At 43.6% G+C, this 20,527-nt stretch overlaps 1 protein-coding gene across 6 annotated transcripts in view; it reads left to right on the top strand.

The window, feature by feature from the left end:
• The first annotated feature begins 5,916 nt into the window (after nt 1-5,916).
• Nucleotides 5,917-20,527, top strand: part of PRRC2C (proline rich coiled-coil 2C) — an 88,263-nt gene continuing 73,652 nt past the window's right edge. For 5 of the 6 annotated variants that reach the window (XM_075833306.1, XM_075833304.1, XM_075833305.1 and 2 more), the window contains exon 1: nt 5,917-6,233. The gene's annotated coding sequence lies outside the window, so the exon portion shown is untranslated. The remainder of the gene's footprint in view (nt 6,234-20,527) is intronic. The other variant, XM_075833303.1, reaches the window with a different exon arrangement.

The following is a 20,527-nucleotide window of genomic DNA, read 5'->3' as shown; positions in this document are numbered from 1 at the left end:
CTTCCAGAGGTAATCAGTCTTCACCTGAGTCTATCTCTCTGAGACTGACTCCAGCTTCCACCACTCAATCCTGTCTCCTTCCGGCTGGAGTTACCTCCATCTTTTCGTATACACGACGTGTTTCATGCCTCCCTCCTTAAACGCTGCTCCCCGTCCTTGGCTCCCTCGAGGAAACCTCCTGTTCCCGTTCTCACCCCTGAGGGGGTGGAATTCGAGGTGGCCAAGATTGTAGACAGCAAGATGGTCCAAGGCTCCCTCCAGTACCTGGTCCATTGGAGAGGATACGGGCCTGAGGAGAGGACTTGGGTACCCGCCCGGGATGTTCACGCTGGGGTATTGGTCAGGAAGTTCCACCTTCGTTTCCCCAGTAAACCAGGTCCACTTAGAAAGGGTCCGGTGGCCCCTCATAAAAGGGGGGGTACTGTAAAGGATCTGCCAGGTCCAGCTTCGGGGTTAACTTCCAGAGGTAATGAGTCTTCACCTGAGTCTATCTCTCTGAGACTGACTCCAGCTTCCACCACTCAGGCTGGCAGGCTTAGGAGTGGGAGAGCCTATCGCAGCCTGGCCAGACTCAGCTAGCTCCCGCCCTCTGTCTATTTATACCTGCCTTTCCTGTTCCTCCTTGCTTGTGATTCTTTCCGTGTGGTTTCCTGGCCCAGCTACAGCTCCTAACAATTTGATCCTGCTCCATTCTGACCCTGGCTTTCTGACTACTCTTCTGCTCAGCGTTTGGTACCCCGTGCTCTCCTGGTTTGACTTGGCTTGTTCACCACTCTGTTGCTCACGGTGTTGCCGTGGGCAACTGCCCCTTTCCCTTTGCTTTATATTCCCTTGTATGTTTGTCTTGTGCACTTACTGAGCGTAGGGACCGCCGCCCAGTTGTACCCCGTCGCCTAGGGCGGGTCGTTGCAAGTAGGCAGGGACAGAGTGGCGGGTAGATTAGGGCTCACTTGTCCGTTTCCCTACCCCTATCATTACAGGGGCCTAAAACATTTTCAAGCAAAATAGGAGTCCTGAAAGCCTCCGGTTGCTCCCTTCCTTTCGGGCCCTGCCGTTTGTCCAGGCAACGCATTAGGGCCACAATGGGGGTATTTTTGAAAACAGAAGAAACAAGGTGATAGATTTTAGGGTGTGTTTCTTCATTCTCATGTTCGTTTTACAAAGAAATCGGTCTTCAAAGTCATACTTTTATGAAAAAAGAGAAATCGTATTATTTTTCACCTGCTATGCATTAAATTTAGCAAAAAACTGTGGGGTCAAAATACTCACTACACCCCTAGATAAATACCTTAAGGAGTCTAGTTTTCTAAATGGGGTCGTTTATGGGGAGTTTCTATCCTTCTGGCAGCTCAAAGCCTCTCCAAATGTACAGTGGGACCTACAACATTTTCACGCAAAATATGAGTCCTGAAAGCCTCCGGGTGCTCCCTCCCTTTCGGTCCCTGTCGTGTGTCCATGCAATGCTTTAGGGTCAAAATGGGGGCATTTTTGAAAACAGGAGAAACAGGGTGATATATTTTGGGGTGTGTTTCTTCATTCTCATGGTCGCTTTACACAGAAATCGGTCCTCAAAGTGATACTTTTATATAAAAAGTGATTTTTTATTTCACCTGCTATGCATTAAATTTAGCAAAAAACTGTGGGGTCAAAATACTTACAACACCCCTTAATAAATACCTTAAGGGGTCTAGTTTTCTAAATGGGGTCGTTTATGGGGAGTTTCTATCATTCTGGTAGTTCAAAACATCTCCAAATAGACAGTGGGGCCTAAAACATTTTCAAGCAAAATAGGAGTCCTGAAAGCCTCCGGTTGCTCCCTTCCTTTCGGGCCCTGCCGTGTGTCCAGGCAACGCATTAGGGCCACAATGGGGGTATTTTTGAAAACAGGAGAAACAAGGTAATAGATTTTAGGGTGTGTTTCTTCATTCTCATGTTCGTTTTACAAAGAAATCGGTCTTCAAAGTCATACTTTTATGAAAAAAGAGAAATCGTATTATTTTTCACCTGCTATGCATTAAATTTAGCAAAAAACTGTGGGGTCAAAATACTCACTACACCCCTAGATAAATACCTTAAGGGGTCTAGTTTTCTAAATGGGGTCATTTATGGGGAGATTCTATCATTCTGGTAGCTCAAAACCTCTCCAAATGTACAGTGGGGCCTAAAACATTTTCAAGCAAAATATGAGTCCTGAAAGCCTCCGGGTGCTCCCTCGCTTTCGGGCCCTGTCGTGTGTCCAAGCAATGTATTAGGGTCAAAATGGGGGCATTTTTGAAAACAGGAGAAACAGGGTGATATATTTTGGGGTGTGTTTCTTCATTCTCATGGTCGCTTTACACAGAAATCTGTCTTCAAAGTGATACTTTTATGAAAAAAGTGAAATTATATTTTTTTGCGCCTGCTTTGCATGAATTCTTACAAAAAAACTGTAGGGTCAAAATACTTACAACACCCCTTAATAAATACCTTAAAGGAACAGTGTCATCACAAATTATTTTTTTATATGTTAAAGATGTTAGTGCTTTATTAAAAACGTTTATATTCATTTGTGTGTTTGTGTTTTACTTTTTCTTATTTTTACACTTTTTCTTCCCTATGGGGGCTGCCATTTTTTGTTCCATTTCTGTATGTGTCGATTAACGACACATACAGACATGGAATACGGCAGCCACAGTCCCATAGGGACTGCGAACGGCTCCCGTCCCATTGACTTCAGTGTACGGCGTCTGTGTGGGAACTGCGCATGCGCCGCTCCCACACAGTCCAATTCGAAATTGGCGCCGTCCGGCGCCATTTTCCTGTGGACCGGAAGTCGCGGCCGGACAGTAATATTACTACTTCCGGTCGCGGCTTCCGGATTTGTGCACTTGGACCAGCGGCAGCAAACGGAGCGGACGGGCCGGAGGGAGCCGCGGCGGCAGGAGCAGGTAAGAGATTTCAATGTATGTTCGTGTTTGTGTGTGTTTACTACTGTATGTAAACCTACTACACTGTGTGTTAGCTCAAAAAATGGCGACATACAGTGTAGGAGGTTACACCGTTCAAACCCCTCGTTTATCCCGGCACTAGCCAGGATAAAGGAGGGGGGGATGCTGAGAGCTCACTAGAGCGAGGGCTTTTTACCCAATTTTGCAAAGCTGCAATTTTGGGAATAGCTCCATCTAGTGACCAAAAATGGGTAGTATTATAAATTAGAATTAATTTATAATATTTCCTGACTCGTGAAAAAAATTAAAAAAATTTGAACAATGTTTAATCACCCACACACTAAATGTTTAATTTAAAAAAAAAAAAAACATGTTTTTCTGGCAACACATTCCCTTTAAGGGGTGTAGTTTTCAAAATGGGGTCACTTGTGGGGGTTTCCACCATTCTGACACCTATGAGAATGTGAAAACCTGGCTTGGTGCAGGAAAACAAAATGTACTTCAAAATTTATAGTCTTCTAAATTGCTCAAAATGTATTTATTTTTTTCAAAAGTGCTGCCAAAATAGAGTAAAGAGAAGGAAATATATATTTAATAAAAAAATATTGTACAGTATGTATGTACATATGTGACATATTGCAGTTAAAAATAGGGAAAAATGATAATTTTTACAAAATTTCTTCAATTTTTCTATTTTTTAATTAATTTCCGCAAATCGTATCAGTCTACTTTTACCACTAAAATGAAGTACAACATGTGACGAAAAAACAATGTCAGAATTACTTGGATATTCAAAACTTTGGCAGAGTTATTCTCTGATAAAGTCAGACATACCAGATTTGACAAATCTGGCTTGGTCATTAAGGTACAAACAGGCCCGGTCATTAAGGGGTTAAACCACTTTTCAACTAAGGCAGATTTAAAGTGCTCATATCAGAAGTGAAGAAGACTTGCTGGGATGAAATTGCTACTGTGCTCCATGATCTCACGTTAATGACAAATAGAGAGGACTCCCTAAAGGAAGCACATGATGATATTCGTCAGTACATCTCCCAGCTCTAACTGAATCTTCCCACGCATGTCACATACCTGAAAAGCACCAATCGCCACCTGAAATATTTGAATAATAGAAGGCGCAGAAATAACGTTAGGATGCGGTAGCTATCAGAGGCCGCAGATGAAGAGGCTCTGTCACCACATTATAAGTGCCCTATCTTGTACATAATGTGATTGGTGCTGTAATGTAGATTACAGCAGTGTTTTTCATTTAGAAAAACGATACATTTTGACGGAGTTATGACCTATTTTAGCTTTATCTTAATGAGTTGCTTAATGACCAACTGGGCGTGTTTTACTTTTTGACCAAGTGGGCGTTGTGGAGGGAAGTGTATGACGCTGACCAATCAGTGACCAATCAGCGTCATACACTTCTCTCCATTCATTTATACAGCACATAGTGATATAGCTATATCACTATGTGCAGCCACATACACACACTATAACGATACTCAAGTGTCCTGACAGTGAATATACATTACCTCCAGCCAGGACGGGATGTGTATTCAGAATCCTGTCACTTCTGTAGCGTCTGTGTGAGACTACAGCACAGCACAGCGAGATCTAGCTGTAAATGACAGTTTACAGCGTAATCTCGCGAGACTACGCCTGCTGTGCTGTAAATCACAGAGAAGTGCAGAGACGTGGTCAGGATTCTGAATACACATCACGTCCTGGCTGGAGGTAATGTATATTTACTGTCAGGACACTGCAGTAATGTTATAGTGTGTTTATGTGGCTGAACATAGCGATATAGCTATATCGCTATGTGCAGTGTAAATGAATGGAGAGAAGTGTATGACGCTAATTGGTTGCTGATTGGTCAGCGTCATACACTTCCCTCCACAACGCCCACTTGGTCAAAAAGTAAAACACGTCGGGTTGTCTATTAGGAAACTCATTAGCATAAAGCTAATATAGCTCATAACTCCGTAAAAAATGATCGTTTTTCTAAATAAAAAAACACTGCTGTAATCTACATTACAGCACGGATCACATCATGTACAAGATAGGCCACTTATAATGTGGTGACAGAGCCTCTTTAAGGTTTACATTGGAGGCCATCTTCAATATGATCTTAGGGAATCACCCTCTCATTAAATTAAAATGGACAGAGCTGATCAGGCCCTATTCCGTCGCACTGAAATGTCGGCTATAACATGCAGCCGACACACGCAGCTTATGGAACAAGCACAGCCCATGAGCCCACACCATACTTTCCCTCCCGGCCTCCACCATATATATACATGCCAGATTTCAGGATGGGATTAAAGGGGTTATCTCACCCCTTCCTGTGTGAGGCGCAATGCTGTAACCTTTCGTTTATTCAGGTAATGCAGTAAAGGGGCCACGGCGCTCCAGGGAACAATGCCCCTTCATTCTGTTTAGCCGTGGGATCCCCATCGACCACACATTGATGGCCTACCCTAAGTTTAGCCTATCAATGTAAAATCCTTCCCCTTTAAAGGTGTTCTTCGAAAAAGCACCAGTGGTGAACACAGAAATCCATTAGATCACTTTTTTCATTTTCAGATCCTATGTGGAACAGTTAAAGCTGTAACCTGATTGGTTGCTATGGGTAACACTGACATTTCTTCTTAGAACAGTTCTTAGCTATGAGGCACATTGATGTTCCTCTTCCATTCCCAAACGTTTGGAGGATGTGCAAAACCTTGTGCGTAGTAAAGCCCAGGAATCTATATTCCTAAAGCATCCTGGTAAGCCCCCAGCTCCTATTTAAACGTACAAAGCCACCAACCAAGCCCAAAACGTGTTCTCTCTTATCTATTGTATACTATTGCCCACACTAAACATGGCCGACGGACAATTATCCACTATTCTTTGAACGGTTATCGTCATTTTCCGAGAATTACGGCGGTCATCTTTGTTCCTGGCAACTTCCGCAGAGCATCGCCTGGCCACGCTTCTACGCCTGCGTGCTGACGTTGTCCGTTGGCGGTCGGCCATCTTTTCTGGCGCCGGGGCTTTCGCTCTGTGGTGTGTGCGGAGGGGAGGATAACGGGAGCCCAGGCTGCGAGTAAGTGCTTGCGGCCTGTAAGACTCCTAGGGGGTTTAGTGTACTGTAACCGACTTTGCCGCATACGAACGGCAACTAAGCAAAAGCAGCATCCGCGCCGACCCTTTCCATAAGCGTCATAAGTACGCGCCACTAGCACCGCCATTCACGCCGCTGCCGGGAACACACCGCTTAGAGCTCATTCTCTGTGATAAAGACGCAGGAACACCCAGGTGAGAGCTCCTTTACCTCCATTACGTCTCATTGACGCCCTTTTTCTGCAGGTTGCTTGATGTGCTCTGTGTCGTGTGTCTGGTGACGTACAGGCCTCAGGGTCCCCCACATCCTGCCCCGTTTTATGGAGGGGGCTCTGCACCCTTTAATGGAGCCGTTGCCTCGTACGATCAATCTGAGATTACACGAGGGATATGTGATGAATTTCCCTATAGTCCCTTATTGATGCGTGTAGCGATCTCCGATCCACACTATAGCTGGCTATAGATGTAACACGTTTGTACCATTCATAGCATTGTGTGGATTCCATACGATTTATTTAAATCCATTGTAACCACCCCACCCCCAATCAGAGATTTATCTAAAATGTGATTGTCCCTGCCATCTGATGGCTCTTGTACATTGTTATAATTGTTTCGTTTATTTTATGTTTGCTAAATAAAAAATGATCCTGTGCTGATGATCAGATCCCAGAAATCATGTCTTCTATGACCGAGTGACCACATTGAATTCGGTTATTTCTAAGCAGAGTAGTAAGATCTCAGCAGTCTGTGTAGACCGCCCAGCACCTCCTGTCCTGTGGAGCCTCCATTCATGATAATATGATGGGTGCACGCTCAGTTATACAATCAGCATCTCTTCCATGGATTTCCGGTGTGCTGGTGGTTAATGGAATGGATTCACTTCTATCTATCTCCACCTGCCCCAGTCCTTTATCGCAAATAGCTCTACCACCGTTCTTGCTTTTATCCCATTCTGCACTGATTTGCAGTCACTGGCATTTATGTAATGCAGCAGCAATGCGATAAGTCATGTTTAAGTCGGATATCACATTATTTGTAATATAGCTTACAGCAAGAATATCGTATGATTATTACAGTAGCGCATGCATAAAATACCGTATGATTATTACAGTAGCGCATGCATAAAATACTGTGTGATTATTACAGTAGCGCATGCATAAAATACTGTCTGATTGTTACAGTAGTGCAGGCATAAAATACCGTATGATTATTACAGTGGCGCATGCCTAAAATACCGTATGATTATTACAGTAGTGTATGCATAAAATATCGTATGATTAGTACAGTAGCGCAGGCATAAAATCCTGTATGATTATTACAGTAGCGCATGCATAAAATGTCGTATTACAGTAGCGCATGCATAAAATACTGTATGATTATTACAGTAGCGCATGCATAAAATAGTGTGATTATTACAGTAGCGCATGCATAAAATACCGTCTGATTGTTACAGTAGCGCAGGCATAAAATACCGTATGATTATTACAGTAGCGCAGGCATAAAATACCGTATGATTATTACAGTAGCGCATGCATAAAATAGTGTGATTATTACAGTAGCGCATGCATAAAATACCGTCTGATTGTTACAGTAGCGCAGGCATAAAATACTGTATGATTGTTACAGTAGCGCAGGCATAAAATACTGTATGATTATTACAGTAGCGCAGGCATAAAATACCGTATGATTATTACAGTAGCGCAGGCATAAAATACTGTATGATTATTACAGTAGCGCATGCATAAAATACCGTATGATTATTACAGTAGCGCATGCATAAAATACTGTATGATTATTACAGTAGCGCATGCATAAAATACAGTAAGATTATTACAGTAGCGCATGCATAAAATACCGTATGATTATTACAGTAGCGTATGCATAAAATACCGTATGATTAGTACAGTAGCGTATGCATGCATGCATACGTTGCACCAGCTTCATTTATGGCATAACTGCTGTGAATCAAGGTGCTAAGGTCTACGGTTATCTATTATTTGACCATCTAAATCTCTTCCTATGAGATGGTCTGGGTAGTGTAGCCGTGTTTTATTTCCCTCTGTCATTGCATATACCAGAGGCGATTGAAGTTGTAGGATCTAGGACCGCCAGATGGGACAGAACTGCATTATCTTTGTCTTAGAATGGCCTCCTTGGGAGTTCGGAGACCATCTATAAACAAAAGGTTTCAGCTCATTATCTCCACAATGAAATCAGGAAGTGAGCTAATCACTGCTGCCCCTGCCTCCCTTTGTGGTGTGAACCAATAGTGGGACCTCCCGTGCATCATTTCCATTCACTGTGTCCTCTGCTATTAGGTGAAATATTATCCAACACATTTCCATCATTCAATAGTTTTTTTTTTTATTTCGACTGAAATTCCTACTTTGCCAGTGTGTATATTTCAAATTATGTTTATTAGTAAATTGTAATGTTTTTTTATTGATCTATTGCGGGGAAAATATTTATTACTGACTCGTCCCCTCTATAAACAGTTCTTTAAAAAAGAAGTTATAATATGTACTGTCTTCTCAAGGGCTTTCTATTAGCTTGTCAGTAATAAATGGTGGATCTAAATTGGGGCACAGCTTTACCGGACACCATTTGTAGGAATTAGTGATGTCTTAGTGGTTAGTACTGGGGTCTTCGGATCAAATCTGACTGGAAACAACTGCATGGATTTTGTATCTTCTCATGTATGTGTGGGTTTTCTCCAAAACTGTTCTGCTACGTTCGTGTGTGGCGTATTTGTTGGGGATTGTGCATTTAAATGATACAACAAAATGCAGTACAATAAGAAAACGCCATTTACTCATAGCAGAAAAAAAAATCTGCGTTGGGCTAGATTCAGACAAGCGTGTACGATTTGCGCATGTAAAAAAACGCAGCTTTTTTCCTACATTTCTTGTCCGTGTGTGTTGCGTATTGGCATCAGTGGGCTTTGCATGTGGCATGCGTTTATGGCGTCTGTCCAAGCCCTTAATTTATTTATTTTTTACATTTCTCTGCTTTTCAATGTATTTGATGCATGAAACACGGACAGCAGACAGGTGTGCGTCTGTGTACTGTCCATGGTTTTCACGCACCCATAGACTACAATGGGCAACTAGTTGCGTGAAAACGCACTAATATAGGACATGCAGGGAGTTTCACGCAACGGGCACGCTGCATGAAAAACGTATGTGTGAATAGCTCCATTGATATCAATGGGGCCGTGTGCTGTGCTCAACGCACAGCACACGGACGAGTATTGGGCTCGTCTGAATGACCCCTTAACCCCTTAGTGACCACCAATACGCCTTTTTACGTCGGTCACTAAGGGGCCTTAGGCTAGGCTGACGCCTTTTCACGTCAGCCTAGTCTAAGTCCTGCACGGGTCTCCCGTGCAGGCAGGAGCCTGGGCTCTGCTGTCTGATGACAGCTGAGCTCCTGCTCCAACGCCCGCGATCGAAGTTTACTTCGATCGCGGCCGTTTAACCCGTTAAATGCCGCCGTCAATAGCGACCGCAGCATTTAACTTTGTTTACAAAGGGAGTGAGCTCCCTCTGTCACCCATCGGCGGCCCGCGAATGCAATCGCGGGTCTTCGATGGGGTGTCATGTCAGCCGGGGGCTTGATAAAAGCCCCCAGGTCTGCCCTGGACATATGCCTGTTAGGACGCGCCGGAGGCACGTCCTAACAGATTGCCTGTCAGATTTACACTGACAGGCAATAATGCTCTGGTATACGAAGTATACCAGAGCATTATAGCAGCGATCGGAAGATCGCACAGTAAAGTCCCCTAGTGGGACTAATAAAATAAGTAATCAAAGTGAAATAAAGATTATTAATAAAAGTACAGTAAAAAAATAAATCCATTTTTTTTCCATAAAAAGTGGTTTTATTTAGTAAAAGTGTAAAAAAAAAAAAAAAAAAAGTACACATATGTGGTATCGCCGCGACCGTAATGACTCCATTAATAAAGTTAATATGTCATTTAAACCGCAAGGTGAACACCGTAAAAAAAAAAAACGCAAAAAACCATAGCGAAATTGCAATTTTTTTTCATTGCCCCCCAAAAAAGTCATAATAAAAATGAATCAATAAGTCCCATGCACCCCAAAACAGTACCATTCAAAACTACGTCTTGTCCCGCGGAAAACAAGCCCAAAAAATCACTACATTGATGGAAAAATAAAAAAATTACGGCTCTTGGAAAGCGATGATGCAAAAACAAATAATTTTAGTTCAAAAGTGTTTTTATTGTGCAAAAGTCGTAAAACATAAAAAAAACTCTACATATGTGGTATCGCCGTAATCGTACCGACCAATAGAATAAAGGTAACATGTTATTTACGTCGCATAGTGAACGGCGTCAATTTAAAAACGCATAGAACAATGGCGAAATTTCAGGTTAATAAAAGTTAATATAAAAATGATATGTACCCAAAAATGGTGCTATTAAAAAGCACAACTAATCCCGCAAAAAACAAGTCCTCATACAGCTATGTAGACAAAAAAATAAAAACGTTATAGCTCTTTGAATGCGACTATAGAAAAACGAATAAAATAGCTTGGTCATTAAGGCCTAAAATGGGCTGGTCACTAAGGGGTTAATGTGAGCGTTTACCTGCGGATTTACTGCATATTTTAAAAGGGTTATCCTGGATAGCGTGTACATGTCACGACTTCACTACCGCTTTGTTAAAACTGCACGTTAATAAATGCATGTTTTTTATTGCTTCAACTATGCCTGCGGTTTCTATCAAGGACGCAGTACCAGGAAATGTTCGTAAACTATTTTAATGGGGAACCACACTTGATTTTCAGTGCAGTTGAAATCGATGGGTAAACATATCCAAAAACACACTACAAATAGGATATGCTGCAATTAAAATAAAATAAAAACAATACCCAGTACGCCCTAAAAAAACCAAAAAAAAATTCAATGTTAGCTATAGGGTGAATGGTATTTCATAAAATCCCATGCATAACAATCTGCACAACACAGTAACTACCACAGTGGGGAGACCGCCCAGTTTGTATACACAATCAATAAATTGGTGTCCTATGAAATTGGCCCTATTGTGTGAAATTAGATTGAAATACATCTGGAATAGGTATTTGTATGAGGGATTACAATCTGCAGCGTATGTTGGTGTTACATAGCTAACCGCAAACAAATAGATTCTGCGTCAAATCTTCCACCCACAACATAGAATTGCCATATATTGTTTCTTTATATTTACTATTTAGTTGCTATTTTTTGCAAAGGAGTTAACAATAATTGCAGACATATTGGTTTCACTTTTGATATAGGACAAAGGACGCGCATAGCAGCGGAACACAGTCAGCATGCAGATCAGTGCAGTGTTTAATGTCCACTCATTATTGCAGGTTAAACTGCTGCTCACTGTCAAATAGGTAGACATTAAAGAGAGACTGTCACCAGGTCCTAACATCTAATGTAAATATATTACGTTTAGCCGCTCCCTGTTTCCATCACCATTTTTTGTTTTGTTCCAACCCCCGCCCCCCACCCACTCCCCCCGGGTTCGTTTAGTGCCTGATATGGTAATTTACTACGGGGTATCAACTACGGTCAATCAACCTGGTTGGAGCTATCTTCACTGCCATCTACCATCTTCAGCTTTCAGTGAGAGCATGCTGGGAGAAGACCTCTAGTCAAACACATTTGTCCTAAGTTGGCTTGCGTTGATTGGACAGTGACAGAGGCAGTGAAGATGCTCCACCCAGGGAGACTTAAAGAGGCTCTGTCACCAGATTTTGCAAGCCCTATCTGCTATTGCAGCAGATCGGCGCTGCAATGTAGATTACAGTAACGTTTTTATTTTTAAAAAACGAGCATTTTTGGCCAAGTTATGACCATTTTCGTATTTATGCAAATGAGGCTTGCAAAAGTACAACTGGGCGTGTTGAAAAGTAAAAGTACAACTGGGCGTGTATTATGTGCGTACATCGGGGCGTGTTTACTACTTTTACTAGCTGGGCGTTGTGTATAGAAGTATCATCCACTTCTCTTCAGAACGCCCAGCTTCTGGCAGTGCAGACACAGCGTGTTCTCGAGAGATCACGCTGTGACGTCACTCACAGGTCCTGCATCGTGTCAGACGAGCGAGGACACCGGCACCAGAGGCTACAGATGATTCTGCAGCAGCATCGGCGTTTGCAGGTAAGTCGATGTAGCTACTTACCTGCTGATGCTGCTGCAGAATCAACTGTAGCCTCTGGTGCCGACACGATGCAGGACCTGTGAGTGACGTCACAGATCTGCACTGCCAGAAGCTGGGCGTTGTGAAGAGAAGTGGATGATACTTCTCATCAGAGCGCCCAGCTAGTAAAAGTAGTAAACACGCCCCGATGTACGCACATAATACACGCCCAGTTGTACTTTTACTTTTCAACACGCCCAGTTGTACTTTTACTTTTCAACACGCCCAGTTGTACTTTTGCAAGCCTCATTTGCATAAATACGAAAATGGTCATAACTTGGCCAAAAATGCTCGTTTTTTAAAAATAAAAACGTTACTGTAATCTACATTGCAGCGCCTATCTGCTGCAATAGCAGATAGGGGCTGCAAAATCTGGTGACAGAGCCTCTTTAAGGGGGTTTTACACTGGGTGATTATCATGCAGACAAGTGTTCATAGTACCCACGGCAGCGATCAGCAGATGAACAAGCAAACGCTTGATCATCTGCTGGTCATATCGTTTTAAAAACGTAAAATATTATTGTTGTTGGCTGCGCATCTCACTGTAAACAGGTAGACGCGCTGCCGACATGATTATAATGTATGGGGACGAGCGAGCAGAGTAACGACCGCTCGTCCCTATCCATAGCTCCGTGTGACAGGAGCAAACGAGCACCGATCAACGGTGTCTTGTTGATCGGCGCTCGCTGCAACGGCCGCTTATCAGCCGTTGTAAAAGGGCCTTTACTGGACTTCATACCCCATTGGCTAACTACAGTGAATTACCATATCGGGTGCCTAAAGAACAATTATTCAGGAACAGGGGGAGCAAAACAAAAAAAGACTCATGGAAACAGGGAGGGAACGGGCTGAATTTAATATATGTACATAAGATGTTAGGACCTGGTGTCAGGTCCTCTCTTTAAAGGGGTTTTTCAATCCCAAAAAATGTGTAGCCTATCCTCTGGATAGGTTATTAATATGTGATCGATTCCGGTCCGTCTCCATGCACCCCGTTGTGATCTGCTGTTTTGAAGTGGTTGCAGCGCTTGTTTAATAGTGCTGCTTCCCCTTCATTTCTACTTGCTCACTGCGAGTTGCCGACCACACTTGTAACGGAATTTCACAGTATTATAGTTTTCTCCCTTTCAAAACAGCTGATCAGGGGTGCCGGGAGTCGGACCCCCACCTGAGGTTAGGCCCTCTATGTTTTAGGCTGGAAAACTTCCATAAGAATAATTTAAAGGGGTTGTCCACTACTGGACAACTGATGACCTATCCATTGGCTAGGTCATCAGTACCGGACCTGTGGGGGTCCGAGAACCGGACCCCGCACTGTTAGGCCACTCCGGCTGCCTGTGTGCACCGGACGTCCATGCAGGAAGCTGTTTGCTCCGGTCATGCAATAGCGGCCGAGCTGCAGTACTGCAGCACTGCTCCTTTTCAAGTGAATAGGAGCAGAGCTGCAATTCTGCAGCACGGCTGCTATGCAATGTACGGAGCCAACTGCGTCTGGCTCTGTACATTGCGTAATGTGCCATAAAATCTGGTGCCCGCAGGCCACTGGAGCAGCTGATCGGTTTCGCGGTCCAGGTGTCGGACCCCCTCAGATTATATATTGATGACCTATCCGGTTATACTGACTTCATAGGTTTACGTAGCATTTAAAAGGGGTTGTCCACTACCAGACAACTGTTGACCTATCCACTAGATAGGCCATCAGTATTGTTTACAACCACATAATACACTGTTAGGCCCCATGCACACGACCGTAAAAAACCTCCGTTTTTGCGGACCGCAATTGCGGTCCGCAAAAACGGAGCCATTCACTTTCATTGAACACTGACACCTTTCCGTAGCACTACGGAAGGGTGTCAGTGCCGTGGAAATGTTCCGGGAATTATGGAACATGTCCGCTCTTTCGCATTTTGCGGGCCGTGCTCCCATACTTTGTATGGGAGCACGGCCCGAAAATGCGGCTGTCAGTCAGCGGCCGGCCGTGCCCGCAATCGCGGGCCGTGATTGCGGGCACGGTCGTGTGCCTGGGGCCTTAGATATGGTGTATTATGTGATTGTGAACAACTTTTGAATTGTTTTTTATAAAAAAAATAATAACTTTTTGATCTGCAGCTTATATATATCCTGGATACATAGAATCTATAGCTTGCCGTCTAAGCCAAATCCGTCAGGTCTATAGAGCTGACTGATTTGGTGAATGCTGGCCCTGCTTGTCTCTGACGTGCAGGATCCAGCTATTCTCAATCACACCTACGGTCATGAACTTAGGACCAGCGTTCACTGAAGCAGTCAGTCCTGACAGATTCAGGTTAGGCTTCATTCACATCTGCTTCAGGACTCCGTTCATGTCTTCCATCTGAGCTTTCAGGCAGGGGAACCGATGAACGGAATCCAAATAGAAACCATAGGTTTCCGTTTGCATCAACATTGATTTCAATGGTAACGGATCCGGTGCAAATGGTTTCCGTTTCTTTCAGTTTGCATTCCGTTCATGGGTTCCCATGACGGAAAGCTCAGACTGAACCAATGAACGGAGTCCTGACGCAGATGTGAACGAAGCCTAAGATGACAAGATACAGCTTCTATGAGTATTCTCACAGTAAATTCTATGGAGGGACATGTCCTGTTTTTCAATGGACCATTCACACACTCTGTTGAAACAACATACGTGCGAACAGCCCCATTGAAATACATGGGTCCGTGTGACGGCCGTTGTTTTAACGGCCGTCACACAGACAAGATTAATTTTCGTGTGAATGAGCCCTAAGGCCTTTTCAGGCCCAGTCATTAAGGGTTAAAGGACTTCAAAGACACTGGAGGAAACGCATTCACTAAAAACAATGAATACAAATCATGAGCCAAAACACCATTGAAAACGCCTAAATAGCATGGTGTTTTTTATATGCATTATAAAGGGAACATGCCAGCAGTTTTGAGCCCTCAAAACTTCTGACAACGCTCTGAGCAAAGTAAAGGTAACTTTACACCGGCCGACCCTCGGCCAGTGTAGCGAGCACCGATCAACGAGACATCCTGTCTCACGGAGCTATGGATGGGGATGAGCGTTCGTTTCTCCGAACATTATTATTTCGGCAGTATATCGTGATTCCGACAGGCATCTATTAAAGAGGCTCTGTCACCACATTATAAGTACCCTATCTCCTACATAAGGAGATCGGCGCTATAATGTAGGTCACAGTAATGCTTTTTATTTAAAAAAAACGATCTATTTTCACCCCTTTATTAGCTATTTTAGATTTATTCTAATGAGTTGCTTAATGCCCAAGTGGGCGTGTTTATACTTTAGACCAAGTGGGCGTTTTACAGGGGAGTGTATGACGCTGACCAATCAGCGTCCTGCACTCCCCTCCATTCATTTACACAGCACATAGGGATCCTGCTAGATCCTTATGTGCTGTCTTATACTAACACATTAACAATACTGAAGTGTTTAGACAGTGAATAGACATTCCACGGGATGTCTATTCACAATCTCTGCACTTCGTTACTCTGTCTGTGGTAGTTACAGCAGAGGACGTGTAATCTCGCGAGATTACGCTGTAAATGACAGGTTACAACGAGATCACGCTTCCTCTGCTGTAACTACCATAGAAACAGTAATGAAGTGCAGAGATTGTGAATAGACATCCAGTGGAATGTCTATTCACTGTCTAAACACTTCAATATTGTTAATGTGTTAGTATAAGACAGCACATAAGGATCCCTATGCGCTGCCTAAATGAATGGAGAGAAGTGCATGTCACTGATTGGTCAGCGTCATACACTCCTCTGTACAACGCCCACTTGGGCATTAAGCAAGTCATTAGCATAAATCTAAAATCGCTAATAAAGTGGTGAAAACAGATAGTTTTTTTTAAATAAAAAGCACTGCTGTCACCTACATTATAGCGCCGATCTTATGTAGGAGATGGGGCACTTATAATGTGGTGACAGTCTCTTTAAGCCCTGTCGGAGGCAGGGCTTAATGGGTGCACTAAGATGGCGAACCTGGGGGCCTTCATTAAGCCCCCTGGCCGCCATAGCAACCATCGCCCACCCCCCTGCGCGATTGCGTTGCGGGGGGCGTGATGAGCTTTTAGAGGGGGTCGCCCCCTCTTTCTAACGATTTAAATGCTGCGTTCGCTATTGACCGCAGCATTTTACGAGTTAAACGAGCGGGATCGCGCTAGAGTGCGATGCCGCTCGTTACTCTGAAGTGTCGGCTGTAACAAATAGCCGACACCCGCATCGTACTACCCACACCCGCTCCATACTTCCCCCTATCTGACTTTTGTCGGGAACGGGTTAAAGCTATACGACCAGCAAATGATCGAGCGTTTGCTCTCTCATCTGCTGATCGCTGCCCTGTTTACACAGGGCAATTATCGACAACGAGCGTTATATTAATGCTAGTTTGCCCCATAATCGTCCTGTGTAGAACCCCCTTAAGGAGTACAGTTTAACTATACCAGAAGTGTCGGTCATGCAAGTTGCATCACAGAGAAATCAACGGTTTAATGACCCGGCATTGCGTTCGCTAGAGCTCCATAGGCAGCGTCTTGATCAAGTCCTCCCACTTTCTCCTCACTGAATGCTGCCAGCCTAGCCTATTCCTTCTGAGTGGCGGTTATAGCGGTCTCCTGATTAGACACTAGAGCCGTCACTCAGAGGGGAGGGGCTATTATGGTTCAGTGAGGAAAGACTGGAGCACTCAAACATAAGGGACCTCCATAGCACTTGCGAACGCGGCACCCAGAACATGTCCGACACCACCGGTATAGTTAAGCTTTTCTCCCCACCCTCTGTCAGCAGTTTTGAGGGCTCAAAACTGACAACTGACAGATTCCCTTTAAAACGCTTGAAAAAAGTGTGTGTATGAAGGAGGACTGACGTTCCCACATGTTCTGGAGCAGATAAACACCAACCTACGTACAGCTGGTGCTCTGGGATGAGCTGTGCGCTTTAACTTTCTCCTGGGCAGTCATTTGCCTTAGACTGGATAAACTCCTAATAATTACTGCTACACTGAGGTGTTCTATTTATATAGAAAGGTCTCAGGTGAACTTGACGTTCAGAGCCAAAGTTTAATGGAAAGTATCACAAAAGCGTAAACTGGAAGAGCTCCTATAGTGATGTCATCCTTGATGAAAGCAAAACAATCAAAATAACCCAAAAACACCAATAACTGGATAAAACTGATCTTCATATCAGAACAGGGGCTTCTACCACACTAAGTACTAAAGGCTCTATTACACCGGCCGATCAACGAGACAGCTCGTGGTTCGGCTCTTGTCTGCTCCTCTCACAAGGAGCTATGGATGGGGACTAGCGGTATTTACTCCGATCGCTCGTCTACATACATAGCTGTATCTTGTCATCTTAGGCTTCGTGTTTTTTAACTTTTTACCAACTGGGCGTTGTAAAGAGTAGTGTATGACGCTGACCAATCAGCGTCATACTTTTCATCGTTACAGCCCAGCTGGTTTCACTGCACACACTGCGTGCTCTCGCTGTGAATGGCAGCACAGCGTGCTCTTGCGAGATCACGCTGTGCTGTCACTTAGGCCTTATTCACACGAACGTGTTTAACGTCCGTGATACGCGCGTGAAAATTACACACGTCGCACGGACCTATGTTAGTCAATGGCGTTGTTCAGACATTCCATGATTTTCAAACTAAAACTCACGACATGTCCTATACTTGGGAGTTTTTCGCGCATCACGCACCCATTGAAGTCAATGGGTGCGTGAAAATCACGCGCAGCACACGGAAGCACTTCCATGTGTCCCGCGTGATTTGCGCAACAGTAGATAAAGAAATTAAGGAAAAAATAAAGCACTTCCTTCATTTCTTTTTCTAAGCATCAAAACCACGTGTCATAAGGATGGCATATGCGTGAAAATCACGCAGCATTGACTGATGACACACGGAACTGCAACGCGCGCAAAACGCTGTGTTTTTTGCGCACGCAAAACGCACACGTTCGTGTGCATAAGGCCTAACTCACACATTTACTTTACCGAAGTGTCTTCAGAGTGAATAGACATGGTCTCCAGCCAGGATGCGAGATCACGCTGTGCTGTAGGGATGTCACGATACCAGAATTTGGACTTCGATACCGATGCTTTGTGTTGTGATTTCGATACCAAAACGATACTTTGCCAACAGTAATAATAAAAAATGAATAAATTCTTCCATTTTCTGATTTGAGGCACGAGGTGTTATTGAATTTTGAATGTGCCTCACATTAATAGTAATTAACCCCATGTTGTTTCTCAGTCATAATGGGTTAATGTATAAGGTACATGATGGGGTTAATTACTATTAATGTGAGGCACATGGAGGTTAAATTCATCATCACACCTCGCGCCCCACAATAAGTGAAAGAAAGCAGTTTTTAATTTATTTTTTTACAGTGCACACATCATATGACACAAAAAAATAGTTGTGAAGGTTGTTACGGCCGCGCCAATACAGAATGTGTATATTTTATGTATTGAGGCTTATTTTAATGTTTGTTGTAAAAATTGTGTATATTTTTTTAAATGTAATATTACCTTGTTTTTACTTTATTTTTAAACTTTAATGTACTGGCATACATCTATATGCCAGTACATTATCCTGTGTACGGATCGTACACATGTAGTTCTTAGGACATACCTCAGTATGCCCTAACAGGAAATATGGTAAGACAGCCCTGGGGTCCTTCAATGGGCCCTGAGTTGTCTTACCATATATGGTATGCCCCTCAATCGCGTCACAGGAATTTCCTGTGACGCAATCTAAAGGGCATCCCCTCTTCTAATTTTCCCCTGAATGCTACAGTCAACTTTGATTGCAGCATTCAGGGGAGTAACGGCGGAGATGAGAGGTTTCTCTGAGCTCCGCCAGCGGGACTGCGGCTGTGTAATACAACCATCGCCCCCCGCTCCTGACATAGTGCGTGCGCGGTCAGCATGAGGTGATGCGGCCGCCGCTGCACTAATGAGCAATGGTGCAGGCACTGAAGACCGAACATGGGGGTGTTTTGCAGTGCGCCCGCCATGTTCTGTCTTCATTGCAGGCAATCATTAGTACAGCACCGGCAGCATTACCTCATCCTGACTGCGCACACTTGTTGTCAGGAGCGGGGCGATGGATGTATTACACAGCCGCAGCCCCGCTCTCATACATTCATGTGTTACTATACTGAGCTGTGCTGAGTTATGTTAACTTAAAAAAAAAAAATCTTTATTGAACTGTTTTTTTACCCCTTTAGGGGACTTGAACCAGCGATCGTTGGATAGCTTTCGTGATATACTGCAATACTAATGTTCTGCAGTAGATCGCTATACTGACAGTCTTCTTTGACAGGGCTTCAAATGAGTACAAAGATGGCTGAACTAGAGGCCTTCATTAGGCCCAAAGCTGCCATGACGACCATCGGGACCTCGCGAACACATAGAAGGGAGTCCGATGACGGCACGTCGGAGTGGGCTGTCCCCTGATTCTAACAATTTAAATGCGGCGGTCGCAATTTTCTGCGGCATTTAAGGTGTTAAACATGCGGAATCAAAGTGATCTTTGATTCCGCCCATTGCAGCGAGGTCTCGGCTATTTTGCACAGCCATTACTCACTAAGTATCGAGGGCGCTCAGCCTGCGAGCCCGCTCCATACTTCCCCCTCAACGGCTGCCACATACATGGCATGTCGTTAGTTTTTAGGTTACATGGAAAGCCTTTGGCCTATTTCATTTCATATTTTCCCTACTTACATACTCGAGCTCTCTTCCTGCTACCAGATTTGTGCCAGCTCATGCGTTGTCCAAACCATATGAAGTGTGTATCTGATTACAAAGTGATAAAGGGCACAACTGAGGGTTTTTTTTTTTTCTTTTCCTCCCATTCATTTTTACAGTAAAAAGTAGATGACTTAGCCTATGTGCCTGATGGGATTGAACCCCAGCAGTTACTGCATCCACTGGGTGTGATGCTCCACAATTAAACCAAGCTCATTGTTACTCTTTTTTTTGTTTTGTTTTTTCTTCCTATTTAGGCCTTGTATACATTGTCAGAAATATGTTCCCATTAACCCCTTAGTGACCAGCCCATTTTAGGCCTTAATGACCAAGCTATTTTATTCGTTTTTCTATAGTCGCATTCAAAGAGCTATAAAGTTTTTATTTTTTCGTCTACATAGCTGTATGAGGACTTGTTTTTTGCGGGATTAGTTGTGCTTTTTAATGGCACCATTTTTGGGTACATATAATTTTTATATTAACTTTTATTAACCTTTTTGG

Source organism: Rhinoderma darwinii, chromosome 7, assembly GCF_050947455.1.
Source record: "Rhinoderma darwinii isolate aRhiDar2 chromosome 7, aRhiDar2.hap1, whole genome shotgun sequence".
In the NCBI taxonomy this organism is placed as follows: domain Eukaryota; kingdom Metazoa; phylum Chordata; class Amphibia; order Anura; family Rhinodermatidae; genus Rhinoderma; species Rhinoderma darwinii.
This window is presented reverse-complemented; position numbering and strand designations above follow the sequence as displayed.